Raw genomic sequence first — 20,547 nt, forward strand, 5'->3', positions numbered from 1 at the left:
AATTATTTTGGAAGCTTAATTTTTGTAATCGTTCCTTTTAAGATCTAGCAAAATGCCTAAGTTCCAGAAGTAATTTTTTCCTTTTTGTTTTTAATAAAAGTTACCTTTTTTAAGAACAGGATTGGATTTCTGATGTCCAAAGAGGTTTGTGCATGTAGTTTGATTAGCTGTTAGCACAGCTAATTTCATTTGTTTTCTTTCTCAGCTCTTTCCCGGGAGTGGGGTGGGGTGAAAGCGCTAAGGGTACCCCACAGGGAGGAATTCCCAAGTGCTCCTTCCTGGGTTCAAAGGGGTTTTTTTGCATTTTGGTGGTGGCAGCATTTACCAAGCCAAGGTCGGAGAAAAGCTGTAACCTTGGGAGTGTAATACAAGCCTGGAGTGGCAAGTATTAATTTTTAAAATCCTTGCGGGCTCCTACTTCCTGCACTCAATACAGAGTGGGGATTTAGCTTTGACAAGAGGTGTGATACTTGACCAACATACTTGTGCTGCTAAAAGTTACTAGTGTAGATCTCCTAGTTATACTAGCAAAACTGCACTTTTGCCAGTATAGTTGATTTCACTCAGAAGGGCTGGAATAAGTGATACCAGCAAGAGTGCAGTTTTGCTGTGATATAAGCTGCATCCATGCTTGCAGCATTTTGCCAGTATAGTATATTGGTATTCCTGGTGCTCCTGGTATAGACATGGCTTTAGCCTCATTTGAAAAGCAGTGCATAAAAAGTGCTATATTAAAAACTATGATATATATTATTGCATAACACAGACATTTTCCAGAGAAAGCATTTGCTGTATGTTTGTGTGTGTTCAGAATACAACAAAATAGTATACCCATGTGAATAGATATATAGTTTTACATCTGTTAATTGCTCTTTGGACAGTGAAATTATTGCTCACTTGTACAAAATTATTATTTAATGTGAGCATGAATGAACAGTAGTGTGAGCACAAAGGCATGATCATGCCACCATTGAAATTCATGCATGACTAAATTAATACAAACTATTGTGCATTATCCTAACTTCATTTGTCATCTAGCATTAACATGAATTAAAATCTGGAGGCGATTTTATAAGAAATGTAATGCAGATTATTCCAAGATTGGTCATGATACTATTTTTTATTTTACTTGTTTACAAATGTTTTTCTGCATTGTCTCAACACGATGTTTCTATCTTAGGGCTGCATTTCCAAAAATCAAAATTACTGTCTGGGAAAACTGTCCCAACTGCTAATTTTTTTTCAGTGCCAGCATGCTTCTTATCCTTTGACAAGTCATGCAGAAGGCATATCAGAAGATAAACAATCCATAAACTTGTGATTTGACCTGAGCAAGGGATTGTTATCTTCTTCCAAATTCAGGATTCACTGGTATAATTATAGTTTGATACAAAAATGCATTTAGGTGGCAAAGCAAGAAACTTCGCCACGTTTCCTGAATCATGTTAGCTCTATTGCAGATGAATGACCCATTATCTGAAAGGTGATTTTTCAATCTTCATCATTATCTCTCATTAAAATCACCAGCCTTTAGTCCATTGCAGGTGATTCTATAATAAACAATTTGTCTAAAGCTGAACACTGTTACAACAATATTTTATAGTGATTACATTTAGAAGAAGCCAAGTCATGTGGTTGTTTCTCCCTGCCCACAGTTTGTAGGTGCTATGGGTGGGTTTATGAAACCCTTAAGAGGGGCTAAATTGTGCCTTCAAAGTCCACATTTATAAAAACATTTGCACACATGAATAGTCTCATTGAGTTCAATGGGACTATTCACATACATAAAAATAAGCACCTGCTTCAGGTTTTGCAGGATTGAAGCCCAAATTTCTAATACTAGGCTCATGTGAATTCTCTTCTAGATATTGCACCATTAAAAAATTGGAAACAACAGCAACTTAACTTTTCATTTTTAGGAAATAAGGTTAAAAGATCATAGTCACTTTGTGTCTATAGAATGCATAAACATATACAATATAGTATTAACACAAACAAAAACTTTGTTTAGAGACAGCTGGAAAGAATGAAAATACGTTTAAAAAGTTTCAAGTATTCTTTGATTCCTTCGCATCCCCTACAAAGCTGTTGGTAACACATTCCAGCACTCCATTAGGTATTCACTTCCATTTCCAACTGTGATGGGTTCGGTCACAGAGATCCCCTTGGGACTGTCACCTGATGTGTTGAAATTACCTCTGAGCCTGTTTTCCCTGCCAACTTGTGACTCCAGAGTCTGCCTTGTTGAACCAGACACACAAGCCTGCTGCAACACAGACCCAGGGTCTGGGCCATGCTCCCAAAGCTGTAGACTTTAACTAATAACAGCTCAGCAGTCACCTATCTCCAGCACCCAGATACCCAGTTCCCAATAGGATCCAAACCCCAAATAAATCTGTTTTACTCTGTATAAAGCTTATACAGGGTAAATTTGTAAATTGTTCGTCCTCTATATCACTGATGGACAGATGTGCACAGCTGTTTGCTCTCCCAGGTATTCATCACTTACTGTGGGTTTATTAATAAACAAAAGTTATTTTATTAAGTATAAAAAGTAGGATTTAAGTGGTTTCAATTAATAACAGCCAGAACAAAGTAAGTCACAAAGCAAAATAAAACAAAATATGCAAGTCTAAGCCTAATACACTAAGAAATTGATTACAGGTAATATCTCACCCTCAAAGATGTTCCAATAAGCTTCTTTCGCAGACTAGACACTTTCCTAGTCTGGGCCCAATCCTTTCCCGGGTACAATCCTTGTTAGTTCCAACAGACATTTCAGGTGATAAGCAGGGGTTTTCTCATGACTGGCAGCCCCTTTTGTCCTGCTCCACCCCCTTCTATAGCTTTGGCATAAGGTGGGAATCTTTTGCCTGTGCTTGTTCCCACCCCCGCCTCATCAATGGAAAAGTACAAGGATTAAGATGGATTCCAGTATCATCTGACATGATCACATATCACTGTAAAACCCCTAATCTCCATTCTTTCTGGGTTGGCCCGCACCTACACTGGAAGGTTTGCAGATAAATAAACCATTTACAACCAATTGTCCTAGTCAATGGTAGCCATCAAGATTCTAAACCACCATTAATGGCCCACACTTTGTATAATTACAGTAGGACCTCAAAGTTATATTTCATATTTCTAGCTTCAGATACAAGAATGATACATGCATACAAATAGGAGGAATATATTCAGTAGGTTATAACCTTTGTTATGATACCTTACAAGAGATCTTTTGCATAAAGCATATTCCAGTTACATCATATTCACACTCATAAGCATATTTCCATAAAACATATGGAGTGCAATGTCACACCAACTGCCACTGAAAAGCAATACATACCCCAACTTCATCCAACTCACACTTACGCAACACTTTCATGAGAAACTCTGCTGTAATAGGTTTCAGAGTAGCAGCCGTGTTAGTCTGTATTCGCAAAAAGAAAAGGAGTACTTATGGCACCTTAGAGACTAACAAATTTATTAGAGCATAAGCTTTTGTGAGCTACAGCTCACTTCATCGGATGCATTTGGTGGAAAAAACAGAGGAGAGATTTATATACACACACAGAGAACATGAAACAATGGGTTTATCATACACACTGTAAGGAGAGTGATCACTTAAGATAAACCATCACCAGCAGCGAGGGGGGAAAGGAGGAAAACCTTTCATGGTGACAAGCAAGGTAGGCTAATTCCAGCAGTTAACAAGAATATCAGAGGAACAGTGGGGGGTGGGGTGGGGGGGGAGAAATACCATGGGGAAATAGTTTTACTTTGTGTAATGACTCATCCATTCCCAGTCTCTATTCAAGCCTAAGTTAATTGTATCCAGTTTGCAAATTAATTCCAATTCAGCAGTCTCTCGTTGGAGTCTGTTTTTGAAGCTTTTTTGTTGAAGTATAGCCACTCTTAGGTCTGTGATCGAGTGACCAGAGAGATTGAAGTGTTCTCCAACTGGTTTTTGAACGTTATAATTCTTGACGTCTGATTTGTGTCCATTCATTCTTTTACGTAGAGACTGTCCAGTTTGGCCAATGTACATGGCAGAGGGGCATTGCTGGCACATGATGGCATATATCACATTGGTAGATGCGCAGGTGAACGAGCCCCTGATAGTGTGGCTGATGTGATTAGGCCCTATAATGGTATCCCCTGAATAGATATGTGAACAGAGTTGGCAACGGGCTTTGTTGCAAGGATAGGTTCCTGGGTTAGTGGTTCTGTTGTGTGGTGTGTGGTTGCTGGTGAGTATTTGCTTCAGATTGGGGGGCTGTCTGTAAGCAAGGACTGGCCTGTCTCCCAAGATGTGTGAGAGTGATGGGTCGTCCTTCAGGATAGGTTGTAGATCCTTGATGATGCGTTGGAGAGGTTTTAGTTGGGGGCTGAAGGTGATGGCTAGTGGCGTTCTGTTATTTTCTTTGTTGGGCCTGTCCTGTAGTAGGTGACTTCTGGGTACTCTTCTGGCTCTGTCAATCTGTTTCTTCACTTCAGCAGGTGGGTATTGTAGTTGTAGGAATGCATGATAGAGTCTGTATTCGCAAAAAGAAAAGGAGTACTTGTGGCACCTTAGAGACTAACAAATTTATTAGAGCATAAGCTTTAACCTTCAGCCCCCAACTAAAACCTCTCCAACGCATCATCAGGGATCTACAAACTATCCTGAAGGACGACCCATCACTCTCACACATCTTGGGAGACAGGCCAGTCCTTGCTTACAGACAGCCCCCCAATCTGAAGCAAATACTCACCAGCAACCACACACCACACAACAGAACCACTAACCCAGGAACCTATCCTTGCAACAAAGCCCGTTGCCAACTCTGTTCACATATCTATTCAGGGGTACCATCATAGGGCCTAATCACATCAGCCACACTATCAGAGGCTCGTTCACCTGCACATCTACCAATATGCCATCATGTGCCAGCAATGCCCCTCTGCCATATACATTGGCCAAACTGGACAGTCTCTACGTAAAAGAATGAATGGACACAAATCAGATGTCAAAAATTATAACATTCAAAAACCAGTTGGAGAACACTTCAATCTCTCTGGTCACTCGATTACAGACCTAAGAGTGGCTATCCTTCAACAAAAAAGCTTCAAAAACAGACTCCAACGAGAGACTGCTGAATTGGAATTAATTTGCAAACTGGATACAATTAACTTAGGCTTGAATAGAGACTGGGAATGGATGAGTCATTACACAAAGTAAAACTATTTCCCCATGGTATTTCTCCCCCCCACCCCACCCCCCACTGTTCCTCTGATATTCTTGTTAATGCTGGAATTAGCCTACCTTGCTTGTCACCATGAAAGGTTTTCCTCCTTTCCCCCCCCCTGCTGCTGGTGATGGCTTATCTTAAGTGATCACTCTCCTTACAGTGTGTATGATAAACCCATTGTTTCATGTTCTCTGTGTGTGTATATAAATCTCTCCTCTGTTTTTTCCACCAAATGCATCCGATGAAGTGAGCTGTAGCTCACGAAAGCTTATGCTCTAATAAATTTGTTAGTCTCTAAGGTGCCACAAGTACTCCTCTGCTGTAATAACAGATCAACATATGATGTTGCATGGAATATGGGTGATCATTTATAACATTATCGATACCAATATTGCAAAACTGCAATGATATGCCATGTGAGGCATCAGTACAAAAGTTATGATTGGCTAAATATGAACATAAGAATGACCCTACTGGGTCAGACCAAAGATCCATCTAGCCCAGTATCCTGTCTTCTGACAGTGGCCAGTGCCAGGTGCCCCAGAGAGAATGAACAGAACAGGTAATCATCAAGTGATCCATCCCCTGTTGCTCATTCCCAGCTTCTGGCAAACAGAGGCACATACAAAAACAGCACATACAGAAATGTATATTATAGCATATAACTGGTAAGCTTCTGCTGCACTGTGGGGAAAGGAGACAAGATTTCCATCTCACTACAGTGCACTTCCTAAAATTCAGTCTGGCAGAAGGCATATTTTATGAAGGCCAAACTGGACAGTTGCTACGTAAAAGAATAAATGGACACAAGTCAAATATCAGGAATGGTAACATACAGAAGCCAGTAGGAGAACACTTCAATCTCCCTGGACATTCAATAACAGATTTAAAAGTAACCATCCTTCAACAGAAAAATTTCAAAAATAGACTTCAAAGAGAAACTGCAGAGCTACAATTCATTTGCAAATTTAACACTATTAATTTGGGGTTGAATAATTTGGGGACTAGGAGTGGTTGGCTCACTACAAAAGCAATTTTCTCTCTCTTGGTATTGACACCTCCTCATCAATACTGGGAATGGTCCACATTCACCCTGACTGAATTGGCCTTTTTAACACTGGTTCTCCACTTTTAAGGTAACTCCCTTCTCTTCATGTGTCAGTATATTTATGCCTGCATCTGTAATTTTCACTCCATGCATCTGAAGAAGTGGGGTTTTTTACCCACGAAAGCTTATGCCCAAATAAATCGGTTAGTCTTTAAGGTGCCACCGAACTCCTCATTGTTTTTGTAAAACTTTAGAATCTTTCAATACAGTCATAAAAGTATGTAGTTTCCATAATAATCTTGCACTAATATGAATATGACACACTTGACAGCAATAGTAATTTGAATTATTTTCCACAGAGCAATGTGATGTACTTAGACATTCTGATTCACATTTTAATTTGTTAAAAAACCAACCAACCAAACACTATGTTTCATATTCAAAGTGAAAAAGATGATTAAACCTCAGGTGTCAGAAGAAGAAAAAGAAGAATCAAGAGAGGATCCCTACTTAATACTCAGAAAATATGCAATCAGCCATTCTATTCAGATAATTCCACCTTGAAGTTCTGGAGCAAGGCAAACATAGGGTTCATGATTTATATTGACCCAGGACCTATCAGTGGAATTATATTTGTATTCCATGGGTGTCACGGAGTCCCCGGGCGATGCTCTGGAACTGCTCCCTATGAAGCCAGTCAGGACTCTGGGGAAGTCTCCTTTATGTGAGCAGACTGTCTTCAGGACACACAGCTCACACAACTTCCACCTTCCTGGGTCTGACCTCAGAGCATTCAGCATCCTCTGCCCCTCCGTGCGCTTCCCACAGTGAGTCCGTCCAGGTGGGCTCCTGGGGAAGCCAGAGGGTCCTGCACCCCAACTTCACAGTCAGACGTGACTCTCAGCCAGCCAGTAAAACAGAAGGTTTATTAGATGACAGGAACATGGTCTAAAACAGAGCTTGTAGGTACAGAGAACAGGATCCTTCAGCCGGGTCCATTTTGGGGGGGCAGTGAGCCAGACAACCACGTCTGCACTTCGCTCCATGTCCCCAGCCAGCCCCAAACTGAAACTCTCTCCAGCCCCTCCTCCTCTGGGCTTTTTCCCTTTCCCAGGCCAGGAGGTCACCTGATCTCTTTGTCTTCAACCCTTTAGCTCTCACCTTGCAGGGGGGAAGAGCCAGGCCATCAGTTGCCAGGAAACATGGTGTTGGCCATTTCTTGTGTCCAGACCCCTGCACACACCTGCCCTCTAGGGCTCTGCAATGATCATACACCCTTATGCCATCACCTAGATATGTAAGAACTGCATAGGGGAAACTGAGGCACCCCCACAATATTCAGAGAAAACATTAAGAACAAGGTATAAGTCCCACTTCGTCACAATGGATTGCCTGTCAAATATTCTATCTATCTATAATTAGATATGATAAATCAGATACTGTAGTATCTTCAGCATACATGTGAAATCTTGTTCTCCCTCTCAGACAAAGTCAGTCTCCCGCAGTTTTTGGAGAAATTGCTGGTGCCACCTGAGGGAGTGTAGCGGTTAGATTATTAGATATCTTCTGTTGTCATTTCTGAAAAGAATGTGAGTATTACCTAAAATCGAGAGCATGCTTGTATATTTTGTAATTGTGGTAAAAATAACCCTTTGCGTGCTTCTGTTCCATATATTTTATCTATTAACCTGATGACCATGTGGACCTTTTGAATAGTTTGCTTATTTATTAATCCATTTTTCTATGTGTCTTTTTAGGGTAGAGAGGAAAAATATAAATCCAGCATCACAAGCTGCTGCCTTCCAGAATCTTCGGTCCTCACTGCTGTTGTTGTCATAGATACGGAGGCCTGCTTGATCTTGTCTGTTCCCTTCTTCTCAGCTCATACTCACAAAAACTCCACAAATAAGCCTGCTGGCTGTCACCTCATATAATGGTTGCTCTCTCAAGGTTTGCTCATTAACATCATTTATTACCCTGGCTCAGCCAATCAGCGTCCAGATATTAGCATAACTCCTCTTCCTATTTAGATCCTCCCCTTTTTATTAGCATATTTGTACTTCCTATCTAGCTTCTCCCCTCTTATGTCATCCTATTTTTAGATAGCTAAGCTCCTCCCTATGAGTTGCTGGAACTTTCCATACCCTAACCCTGTGTCATTCATAGAGGATTATTGCATCTGCCATTTTGGATTTCTAACTTTAAATTATCACCAATTACTATTTATTTAAAGCCTAGTCTTAGAACTAATTACTGTTTTATGCAAATCAAAGTGTCCTTATATTGTCACCACCTTAATTATATCAATGTGGAAAGGTGACATTTTTAAGATATTTAAACCCCTTTTTTCAGGTTTTCCCTTCAAGGTATTGCAAGATTTTTCAAAACAGCTAAAAGCAAAATCTCTCGTTACACTATTGATTTTATTCCATAATCATTTGGAAATCAAATATCTAAAAGAATCCACTACTGATTAGTTTCTTTCCTAGCTAAGATATTACAATATTTGAACTACATTAGATAATAATGATATACTGATGTTAAACAAAGCTTGGATTTGGTGCTTTTTCAAATCCTGACTGACATACAGCCAAGAAACTGATAGTGTCTTTATCAGTAAATGCAGCAATTAACTAGATTCTTTTTCAGTTTTTACAGAGATTCAAAGCGTTATAAAACAATTGCAAACCATGACAGATCTGGAGTTCAGAAAGGAATCTGATACTATCCATGTTCAGAAATAAAAAGCAAAACAGAAAGAAGAACTCTTCCCACAATTGTTTCAGCAGAGGGACTTTGAATCAGCTCAGTCAATATAGATTGCTTATATTGGCACACACTCTGGTACTTTTCCTTTCTCCTCCTGTTACACTGAAGTTTATAGTATGTAGAAATGGTAGAATTGTAGATATTGCCAGGAAACAGAATTCTGGGCAGATGATGGGCTCTGCTTACTAGCAACAAGAGCTGGCAGAGGGTAGCTAACAGTTACATTCAGGATGTCAGGGTGATTAGTCTTTTACATTCTATGGGGGAAAAAAGCTGAGAGAGAGGCCTGTGATCTTCTAGGTTTGAGATATGAAAGTTGCAGAGCAATCATACTTCACATTTATACAGTGCTTTATATGTTCAAAGCACTATATAGACACTAATCAATTTATTCTCACAACATCCTAGAGTAAATATTATTCTCATATTACAGATGGAAAACTAAGGCAGAAAAGTGGCCACATAGTGAGTCAACAACAGAGCCAGGATTAGAATCCACAATCTCCTGATTCCCAAACCTGTATTAATTCATCCAGATCACAATGGCAAGCAGCCCATGTTAAAAAGACATTGCCAGAAAGTTCCAAAAAGAGAATGACAGTGTTTTTAAAGGTTTCAGAGCAGCAGCCGTGTTAGTCTGTATTTGCAAAAAGAAAAGGAGTACTTGTGGCACCTTAGAGACTACAAATTTATTTGAGCATAAGCTTTCGTGAGCTACAGCTCACTTCATTGGATCCGATGAAGTGAGCTGTAGCTCACGAAAACTTATGCTCAAATAAATTTGTTAGTCTCTAAATTGTTTTTAAAGTTTTCCAGTAGGATCTTAGTATTTCAGATTTTGTTGTGCCCTCTAAAACAAGTAATAAGCTATTAAAATCAGACTTGCTGCTTATGTTTTGTATAAAGAGTATCTAACCCTTAATCAGTTATGGCCTGATCCAAAGCCCTTCAAAATCAAAGGGAGTCTTTTCACTGAGTTCAATAGGTCTTGGATCAGACCCTTATTGTGCCTCCAGATATACATAGGATTTCAGTGGGAGCAGAAACAGGTCAATACTTACATTTTTCAATGTAATATTTTTAGTACATATAACTATACTTTAAAGTCTAGTTGAAAATATTTCTCAAACTATCCTTATGCAAAAACGGTGAAGTGGGTTTTAGCCCATGAAAGCTTATGCTCAAATAAATTTGTTAGTCTTTAAGGTGCCACAAGTACTCCTCATTCTTTTTGCTGATACAGACTAAGGGTATGTCTACACTACGAAATTAGGTCGAATTTATAGAAGTCATTTTTTTAGAAATTGTTTTTATATGGTTGATTGTGTGTGTCCCCACACAAAATGCTCTAAGTGCATTAAGTGCATTAACTCGGCGGAGTGCTTCCATAGTACCGAGGCTAGCATCGACATCCAGAGTGTTGCACTGTGGGGAGCTATCCCACAGTTCCCGCAGTCTCCGCTGCCCATTGGAATTCTGGGTTGAGATCCCAATGCCTGATGGGGCAAAAAACATTGTCGCGGGTGGTTCTGGGTACATGTCATCAGGCCCTCCCTCCCTCCCTCTGTGAAAGCAACGGCAGACAATCGTTTCGCGCTTTTTTTCCTGAGTTACCTGTGCAGATGCCATACCACGGCAAGCATGGAGCCCGCTCAGCTCACTGTCACCGTATGTCTCCTGGGTGCTGGCAGACGCGGTACTGCATTGCTACACAGTAGCAGATGGTGCAGTAGGCCTGAAAACGATCCTCATCATGTCCGAGGTGCTCCTGGCTGCCTCAGTAAGGTCGGTCAGGAGCGCCTGGGCAGATATGGGCGCAGGGACTAAATTAGGAGTGACTCGACCAGGTCATTCTCTTTAGTCCTGCAGGCAGTCCTGTTGTACCATCTTCTGCCAAGCAGCCAGGAGATGCAGATGGCTTGTAGTCCTACTGCACCGTCTGCTGCCAGCCAAAGATGTAAAAGATAGATGGAGTGGATCAAAACAAGAAATAGACCAGATTTGTTTTGTATTCATTTGCTCCCCCCTCCCTCCCTCTGTGAAATCAATGACCGACAATCGTTTCGGTGTGGTCTGTCAGGGGCACCTTGAAAACGTTAATGGAGATTTAGTCCTGCCTGAAATACCAGAGGGAGGGATAGCTTAGTGGGTTGAGCATTGGCCTGCTAAACCCAGGGTTTTGAGTTCAATCCTTGAGGGGGCCATTCTGTGTGACAGTTGTTTGTGTTTCTCCTTGTTGTAAAGCCACCCCCTTTGTTGATTTTAATTCCCTGTAAGCCATGTCATCAGTCACCCCTCCCTCCATCAGAGCAATGGCAGACAATTGTTCCGCGCCTTTTTTCTGTGCAGACACCATACCACGGCAAGCATGGAGCCTGCTTAGATCAATTAGGAGCACATTAAACACCATGCACATTATCCAGCAGTATATGCAGCACCAGAACCTGGCAAAGTGAAACTGAGCGAGTAGGCGATGTCAGCGCGGTGACGAGAGTGATGAGGACATGGACACAGACTTGTCTCAAAGCACGTGGCAATGTGAGCATCATGGTGTTGCAGGTCTAGGACGATTCCCAGTGTCTGCGAAACTTTCACATGCGTAAGGGCACTTTCATGGAACTTTGTGACTTGCTTTCCCCTGCCCTGAAGCGCATGAATACAAGGATGAGAGCAGCCCTCACAGTTGAGAAGCGAGTGGCAATAGCCCTGTGGAAGCTTGCAACGCCAGACAGCTATCGGTCAGTCGGGAATCAATTTGGAGTGGGCAGATCTACCATGGGGGCTGCTGTGATGCAAGTAGCCAACGCAATCAAAGATCTGCTGATATCAAGGGTAGTGACCCTGGGAAATGTGCAGGTCATAGTGTATGGCTTTGCTGCAATGGAGTCCCTAATTGTGGTGAGGCCATAGACAGAACCCATATCCTATCTTGGCACCGGAGCACCAAGCCGGCGAGTACATAAACCACAAGGGGTACTTTTCAATAGTGCTGCAAGCACTGGTGGATCACAAGAGTCGTTTCACCAACATCAACATGGGATGGCCGGGAAAGGTACATGACATTTGCATCTTCAGGAACTCTGGTCTGTTTCAAAAGCTGCAGGAAGGGACTTTCTTCCCAGACCAGAAAATAACTGTTGGGGATATTGAAATGCCTATAGTTATCCTTGGGGACCCAGCCTACCCCTTAATGCCATTGCTCATGAAGCCATACACAGGCAGCCTGGACAGTATTCTGGAGTTGTTCAACTGCAGGCTGAGCAAGTGCAGAATAGTGGTAGAATGTGCATTTGGATGTTGTAAACTGCACCAGCGCACTTTTAAACAACTCGGTTAGACCTCAGCGAAACCAATATTCCTACTGTTATTACTGCTTGCTGTGCGATCCACAATATCTGTGAGAGTAAGGGGGAGATGTTTATGGCGGGGTGAGAGGTTGAGGCAAATCGCCTGGCCACTGGTTATGCACAGCCAGACACCAGGGCAGTTAGAAGAGCACAGGAGGGTGCGGTGCACATCAGAGAAGCTTTGAAAATCAGTTTCATGACTGGCCAGGCTACGGTGTGAAAGTTCTGTTTGTTTCTTCTTGATGAAACGCCCCGCCCCTTGGTTCACTCTACTTCCCTGTAAGCTAACCACTCTCCCCTCCTCCCTTCGATCACTGATTGCAGAGGCAATAAAGTCATCATTACTTCACCTTCATGCATTCTTTATTAATTCATCAAACAAATAGGGGGATAACTGCCAAGGTAGCCCGGGAGGGGTGGTGGATCAGAGAAGCACTGGGAGGGATGGTGGAGGAGGGAAGGACAAGGCCACACAGCACTTTAAAAGTTTAAAACTTTAAAACTTTAAAAGCCTTCTGTTGCTTGGGCAATCCTCTGGGGTGGAGTGGCTGGGTGGCTGGAGGCCCCCCCACCGCGTTCTTGGGTGTCTGGGTGAGGAGGCTATGGAACTTGGGGAGGAGGGCAGGGTTACACAGGGGCTGTAGCGGCGGTCTGTGCTCCAGCTGCCTTTCCTGCAGCTCAACTATATGCTGGAGCATATTATTTTGATCCTCCAGCAGCCTCAGCATTGAATCCTGCCTCCTCTGATCACGCTGCCACACCTTTCAGCTTCAGCCCTCTCTTCAGCCCGCCACTTACTCTTTTCAGCCCGCCACCTCTCCTCCCGGTCATTTTGTGCTTTCCTGCACTCTGACATTGTCTGCCTCCACGCATTCATCTGTGCTCTGTCCGTGTGGGAGGACAGCATGAGCTCAGAGAAGATTTCATCGCGAGTGCTTTTTTTTCACCTTCTAATCTTCACTCGTCTCTGGGAAGCAGAAGATGCTGTGATCCTTGAAACACATGCAGCTGGTGGAGAAAAAAAAAGGGACAGTGGTATTTAAAAAGACACATTTTATAGAACAATGGGTACACTCTTTCACGGTAAACCTTGCTGTTAACATTACATACATAGCACATGTGCTTTCGTTCCAAGGTCACATTTGCCTTCCCCCACCATGTGGCTAGCCCCTCACCACTCTCCCCTCCCTGTGGCTAACAGTGGGGAACATTTCTGTTCAACCACAGGCAAACAGCCCGGCAGGAATGGGCATCTCTGAATGTCCCCTTAAGAAAAGCATGCTATTTCAACCAGGTGACCATGAATGATATCACTGTTCTGAGGATAACACAGAGAGATAAAGATCGGATGTTGTTTGAATGCCAGCAAACATACTCTGCAATGCTTTGTTCTACAATGATTCCCGAATACGTGCTACTGGCCTGGAGTGGTAAAGTACCACTAGTGCTTGGAATAACCTTGGAATAACTACCATGGTGGATGGATTAAGGCTGCCCTCCCCAGAAACCTTTTGCAAAGGCTGTGGGAGTACATCCAGGAGAGCTGCAAATGCCAGGGCAAATTAATCATTAAACATGCTTGCTTTTAAACCACGTATACTATTTTAAAAGGTACGCTCACCAGAGGTCCCTGCTCTGCGTGGCGGGTCCGGGAGGCAGCCTTGGGTGGGTTCGGGGGGTACTGGTTCCAGGTCCAGGGTGAGAAACAGTTCCTGGCTGTTGGGAAAACCGGTTTCTCTGCTTGCTTGCTGTGAGCTATCTACAACTTCATCATTATCATCTTCCTCATCCCCAAAACCTGCTTCTGTGTTGCCTCCATCTCCCTTGAAGGAGTCAAACAACACGGCTGGGGTAGTGGTGGCTGAACCCCCTAAAATGGATGCAGCTCATCATAGAAGCAGCATGTTTGGGACTTTGTCTTGGAGTGGCCATTTGCCTCTCTGGTTTTCTGGTGGGCTTGCCTCAGCTTCTTAAGTTTCACGCAGCACTGCTTCGGGTCCCTGTTATGGCCTCTGTCCTTCATGCCCTGGGAGATTTTGACAAACGTTTTGGCATTTCGAAAACTGGAACGGAGTTCTGATAGCACTGATTCCTCTCCCTTTATAGCAATCAGATCCCATACCTCCCGTTTGGTCCATGCTGGAGCTCTTTTGCGATTCTGGGATTCCATCATGGTCACCTCTACTGATGAGGTCTGCACTCACCTGCAGCTTGCCATGCTGGCCAAACAGGAAATTGAAATTCAAAAGTTTGCGGGCCTTTTCCTGTGTACCAGGTCAGTGCATCTGAGTTGAGAGTGCTGTCCAGAGTGGTCAAAATGGAGCACTCTGGGATAGCTCCAGAGGCCAATACTATCTAATTGCATCCACAGTACCCCAAATTCGACCCGGCAAGGCCGATTTCAGCGCTAATCCCCTTGTCGGGGGTGGAGTAAGGAAATCGATTTTAAGAGCCCTTTAAGTCAGAAAAAAGGGCTTCATCGTGTGGACGGGTGCAGGTTAAATCGATTTAATGCTGCTAAATTTGACCTTAACTCCTAGTGTAGGCCAGGGCTACTAGGGCTACCACTCTGAAAGCTGTCCTTATGCAAACATATTAATAATAGGTCAAAACCCTATTTTGGCTGCTAAATATTTCTCTGTCTGTTCTTAATTATAAATCTTTTCCAGGGGTACATAATTTGGCATATGAAACCAATACGTCTCTTTTCTTCTTTTGGCTATCATTAAGCTATAGGAATGCAAAAAAATTTGATGTTCTTCTGAGCTTCTGTTTATTACAGCAAATTTTTTACTCAACTGACGTTTTAAATCCTGTTTTGCTTCACTCATGCAAATAGTCCCATTGAGATACCTGGTCAAACAGGATTTGGCCCATTATAGACTGTTCAAAATCCTGCAGTCTTTACTCATAAATTAGCTTGTAGATCATTTGCAAAACAAAAATTACATATGAACAAGAACAGGGCAAATATTGATATTCCCTTTAGAAGTGTATGAAGAGAATTTCATTTGGAAATACACCTTCATTTTCATGCTCTTGCAGAGGGGGCGTAAGGCCACCTCAGGACTTGTGCCAAGTGTTCCTGGGCCATACAGGCAAACTGTGCATTTTTGTCAAAGTAGGGTTGTTTACAGACAAGTATGTGATGCAGGATTTGTTTTTTTTAAAACGGATTTCATTTCCTCACAACTTGTTTTAAATATATTTGAAAGACATAACTTCTTTTGTATAAATGGAAATAAAAAGTAATCCTTCCTCCCCCCAACTCCTCCTTTTAAAAAAATAAAATAAAACAAAACTCCAAACCAAAAAACAAATCCTAATGAAATTTGATCTGGATTTCTTTTGATTTTTGTGCTAAGAAGCATTTGTCAAAACAACCTGACTGCTTGTAGAACCTGGCTAAAACATGAGCCTTTGTCTGTGTCCTGCAGCATGCTGATTTTTCTGGATACCCGTTATCAGTGATAATAGATATATGGTGTGTGCCTTCCCTGTCTTGTATCTGCCTTCATGCATTGTAGTGCTTTTCCAATAGATACTGGAATACATATTGCTTAACTGCTTAGAGTTCCTTAAAACTGGAACATTTACTACAGATGATATTTGAAATAAATTATTCTTCTGCAGCTTATAGTGGGTGGGGGAGATTTCATATGAATTCTAGTGATCTGTTTCTCTAGTGCATTTTATGGCCCCAATCTTCAACATGGTGCATCCATGACCTTCACCCCACCATGGAGCCTCATGGCTTCAATAGGACTCTGCATGGACACAGTGGTATATTTGTATGCATCAGATTGCAGAATTTGAGCCTATATTCCTGTATTTTATTACTGCCTTAAGAACATCTTTTGATTCCTTATGGGAGGTTTCCATCTTATTTTTAAGTTCCTCTGAGCCACCTTTTATTTCTTCCCAGCCTGCTTTAATTTCTGCTCATATGACAGCTATATATATTGTTCAAGCAAGAGGCATACATCTTCACCCATTTTAAGTGTCTCTCCACGTTTTACAGGCCATTACCCTCTGACCCCACTGAGGATTACCAAAAGAAAAGAAACTACAACATCTGCTCAAGAAACTCCCTAAAGAAGCACAGGAACAAATCTACACTGACACACCCCTAGAGCCCAGGGGTATTCTATCTGCTACCCAAAATCCAGAAACCTGGGAATCGTGGATGCCCCATCATCTCAAGCATTAGCAGCCTGACAGCAGGATTATCTGGCTATGTAGACTCTCACCTCAGGCCCTATACTACCAGCACTCTCAGCTATCTTCGAGACACCACTGGCTTCCTGAGGAAACGACAATCCTTTGATGATCTTCCAGAAAACACTATCCTAGCCACTATGGATGTAGAAGCTCTCTATTCGAACATTTCACACAAAGATGGACTACAAGCCATCAGGAATAGCATCCCCTATACCATCACGGCAAACCTGGTGGCTGAACTTTGTGACTTTGTCCTCACCCAGATTTGGAGACAACTTATATCTTCAAGTCAGCAGGACTGCTATGGGTACCCGCATGGCCCCACAGTATGCCAACATTTTTATGGCCGACTTAGAACAACGCTTCCTCAGCTCTCGTCCCCTTACACTCCTACTCTACTTGCACTACATTGATGACATCTTCATTATCTGGACCAATGGGAAGGAGGCCCTTGAGGAATTCTGTTATGCTTATCAGAAGCACACAGGAACTTTTTCAGGGAAAAAGGTAATATGCCGCATTTTATTGAATATACAACAGTTAGCATATGCATTCAATTACACAACACACACACACACACACACACACACACACACACACACAAGTCCTGCAGATGGTCTTTACAGTTACCAGTCTGTGGTAGCTCAAGTCAATCTAATGGCCAGTTAGACTGAGCACCAGTGAGGAGCTGGGCTCTGTTGGTTGCGATCCAATGCTCCGAGGCTTTGCAGGATCGAACCCAGAGTTTCATGGCAAAACACCCCAGGTTTATACTTGTAAATTCCCATTTGAGTCCATGCATTTTGCAAATTCATCCTGTAATCATTAGTCCTTAAATGGTGTTAATCTTGGGGTTTTCTGCTGTTAACATTTGATGGCTATTGTGGGGCTTCCCATCATTATCTCCTATTTGTTGTCTTGCCTTCGGGGATACCTGCCTCACCTCTGAGGTTGTCAATGCTGCTAACATGTTTAGCATCAGATAAAATGGATGTTTTCTGATTGTCTCCTGGAGTTTCCAAGTCTCTCACTTTTTCTTGACCAACTGGTCATTTGTGATGGCTTTCACACTCATCCTTAACCATGCATACATCCTTTACTCACAACAAACAATTTTACAGAGACTTTCAGAGAGGATAACATTTTGGAAAGGATTATATGGTTACTAAAGGGATTACAAAAGAACCTTACACAACTTAGTTTGCAATGCTTATGTCAGGGTTCCTTCCCCACTCTGAACTCTAGGGTACAGATGTGGGGACCCGCATGAAAGACCCCCTAAGCTTATTCTTACCAGCTTAGGTTAAAAACTTCCCCAAGGTACAAACTTTGCCTTGGCCTTGAACAGTATGCTGCCACCACCAAGCGTTTTAAACAAAGAACAGGAAAAGAGACCACTTGGAGATGTCTTCCTCCAAAATATCCCCCCAAGTCCTATACACCCCCTTTCCTGGGGAGGCTTGAGAATAATATCCTAACCAATTTATTACAAAATCATCAAAGACCCAAACCCCTGGATCTTGGAACAATGGAAAAATCAGTCAGGTTCTTAAAAGAAGGATTTTATTACAAAAAAAAAGGTAAAAATCATCTTTGTAAAATTAGGATGGAAAATACTTTACAGGGTATTTAGATTCAAAACACAGAGGATCCCCCTCTGGTAAAAACCTTAAAGTTATAGAAAACAGGAATAAACCTCCCTCTTAACACAGGGAAAATTCACATAAAACAAAAGATAAACTCATCCGCCTTGCCTGGTTGCAATATTGGAAACTTGGATTAGGATGGGTTGGAGAAGATGGATTTCTGTCTGGTTTCTCAATCCCAACAGAGAAAAAACACGTAAACAAAGAACACAAACAAAAGCCTCCCCCCGCCCCAAGATTTGAAAGTTTCTTTTCCCCTTATTGGTCCTTTGGGTCAGGTGCCAGCCAGGTTCGCTGAGCTTGTTAGCCCTTTACAGGTAACAGGATGTTGCTTCTGGCCAGGAGGGATTTTATAGCACTGTATACAGAAAGTTGGTTACCCTTCCCTTTATATTTATGACAGCTTACAAGAAGTAAGACCTTATAGAAAATACTGTAATGAAATCTTATCCTAAAACAAAAGGTGTCCATAATCAGCCATAAGGACTATTCTGGTCTATTCCTACCTTGAAATCAAAAAGGGTGGCTGGCAGGATGAAATCAAATCATACATTCAAATCATACATTAATACATTTAATACATACTACATTATTATAACCGTCAATCATTATAATCTCTAATACAAATATAAAATCCTACTCCTACAATTCCACCAAGATTTCAACCATTTCCACTCCACCATCAACCTCAGCCTGGACCAGTCCACACAAAAGGTCCACTTCCTAGACAGTACAGTGCTAATAAGTGACAGTCATATAAACTCCACCTTATCCCAGAAACCTACCGACCGCTATACTTACCTACATGCCTCCAGCTTTCCTCCAGACCACCTCACACGATCCATTGTCTACAGCCACGTCCTAAGATACAACCACATTTGCTCCAGTCCCTCATACAGAGACAAACACCTACAGGATCTCTATCAAGTGTTCTTAAAACTACAATAGCCACCTGGTGAAGTGAAGAAACAGATTGATAGAGCCAGAAGGGTACCCAGAAGTCACCTACTACAAGACAGGCCGAACAAAGAAAGTAACAGAATGCCACTGGCCATCACCTACAGCCCCCAACTAAAACCTCTCCAGCACATCATCAAGGATCTACAACCTATCCTGAAGGATGATCCCTCACTCTCACAGACCTTGGGGGACAGGCCAGTCCTCACTTACAGACAGCCCCTGAATCTGAAGCAAATACTCACCAGCAACTACACACCACACAACAAAAACACCAACCCAGGAACCAAATCCTGCAATAAACCCCGGTGCCAATTCTTCCAGATATCTATTCAAGGGACACCATCGTAGGACCTAACCATATCAGCCACACCATGAGAGGTTCGTTCACCTGCACATCTACCAATGTGATATATGCCATCGTATGCCAGCAATGCCCCTCTGCCATGTACATGGGTCAAACCAGACAGTCTCTACGCAAAAGAATAAATGGACACAAATCTGACATCAGGAACCCTAACATTCAAAAACCAGTAGGAGAACACCACAATCACCCTGGTCACTCAATAATAGACCTAAAAGTGGCAATTCTTCATCAAAAAAACTTCAAAAACAGACCCCAATGTGAAACTGCAGAACTGGAATTAATTTGCAAACTGGACACCATCAGATTAGGCCTGAATAAAGACTAGGAGTGGTTGGGTCATTATAAAACCTAAATCTAATTTCCCCAATACTAATTTCCCCCTACTGTTATTAGCACCTTCTTGTCAACTGTCCGAAGTGGGCCACCCTCATTACCACTTCAAAAGTTATTTTTCCTCCCTTGATATCCTTCAGTCAATTGAATTGTCTCCTTAGACTAACCTCACACTTGGTAAGGCAATTCACATCTTTTCATATATTTATATCTGCTCCTGTATTTTCCACTCCATGCATCTGATGAAGTGGGTTCTAGCCCACGAAAGCTTATGCCCAAATAAATGTGTTAGTCTCTAAGGTGCCACAAAGGACTCCTCGTTGTTTTTGCTGATACAGTCTAACATAGCTACCACTCTGAAACCTCTTTCTAGAATTGTTTCACTTCCTCATTTACCAAGCCCTCTTTCCCTGATGCAGAACTGCGAGGAAGATTTGTACTCTAGCAGCCAGAGTTAGTCCTGAAATAAGCAGGTACAACCCCCACTGATTTCCAAAACTGAAAATCCACAAACCTTGTACCTGCTTGCTTCCAATTGCTTGAATTTGACTATGTTAGTGAATTATCTCTTTGCTGGATGAGAAAAGATTTGATACTGATACAAGAGCCTGTATCTTAATCTAATTTA

General features: G+C 42.1%; 1 long non-coding RNA gene across 1 annotated transcript; it reads right to left on the reverse strand.

The window, feature by feature from the left end:
* Positions 1-13,343: 13,343 nt before the first annotated feature.
* On the reverse strand, positions 13,344-14,068 carry LOC122459676. The gene is made up of 2 exons (XR_006280500.1): positions 14,017-14,068; positions 13,344-13,403 (listed from the first exon to the last, which is right to left on the reverse strand). It is a non-coding gene; the product is annotated as an uncharacterized LOC122459676 (long non-coding RNA).
* Positions 14,069-20,547: the final 6,479 nt, after the last annotated feature.

This window comes from Dermochelys coriacea, chromosome 3, assembly GCF_009764565.3.
Source record: "Dermochelys coriacea isolate rDerCor1 chromosome 3, rDerCor1.pri.v4, whole genome shotgun sequence".
NCBI lineage: Eukaryota > Metazoa > Chordata > Testudines > Dermochelyidae > Dermochelys > Dermochelys coriacea.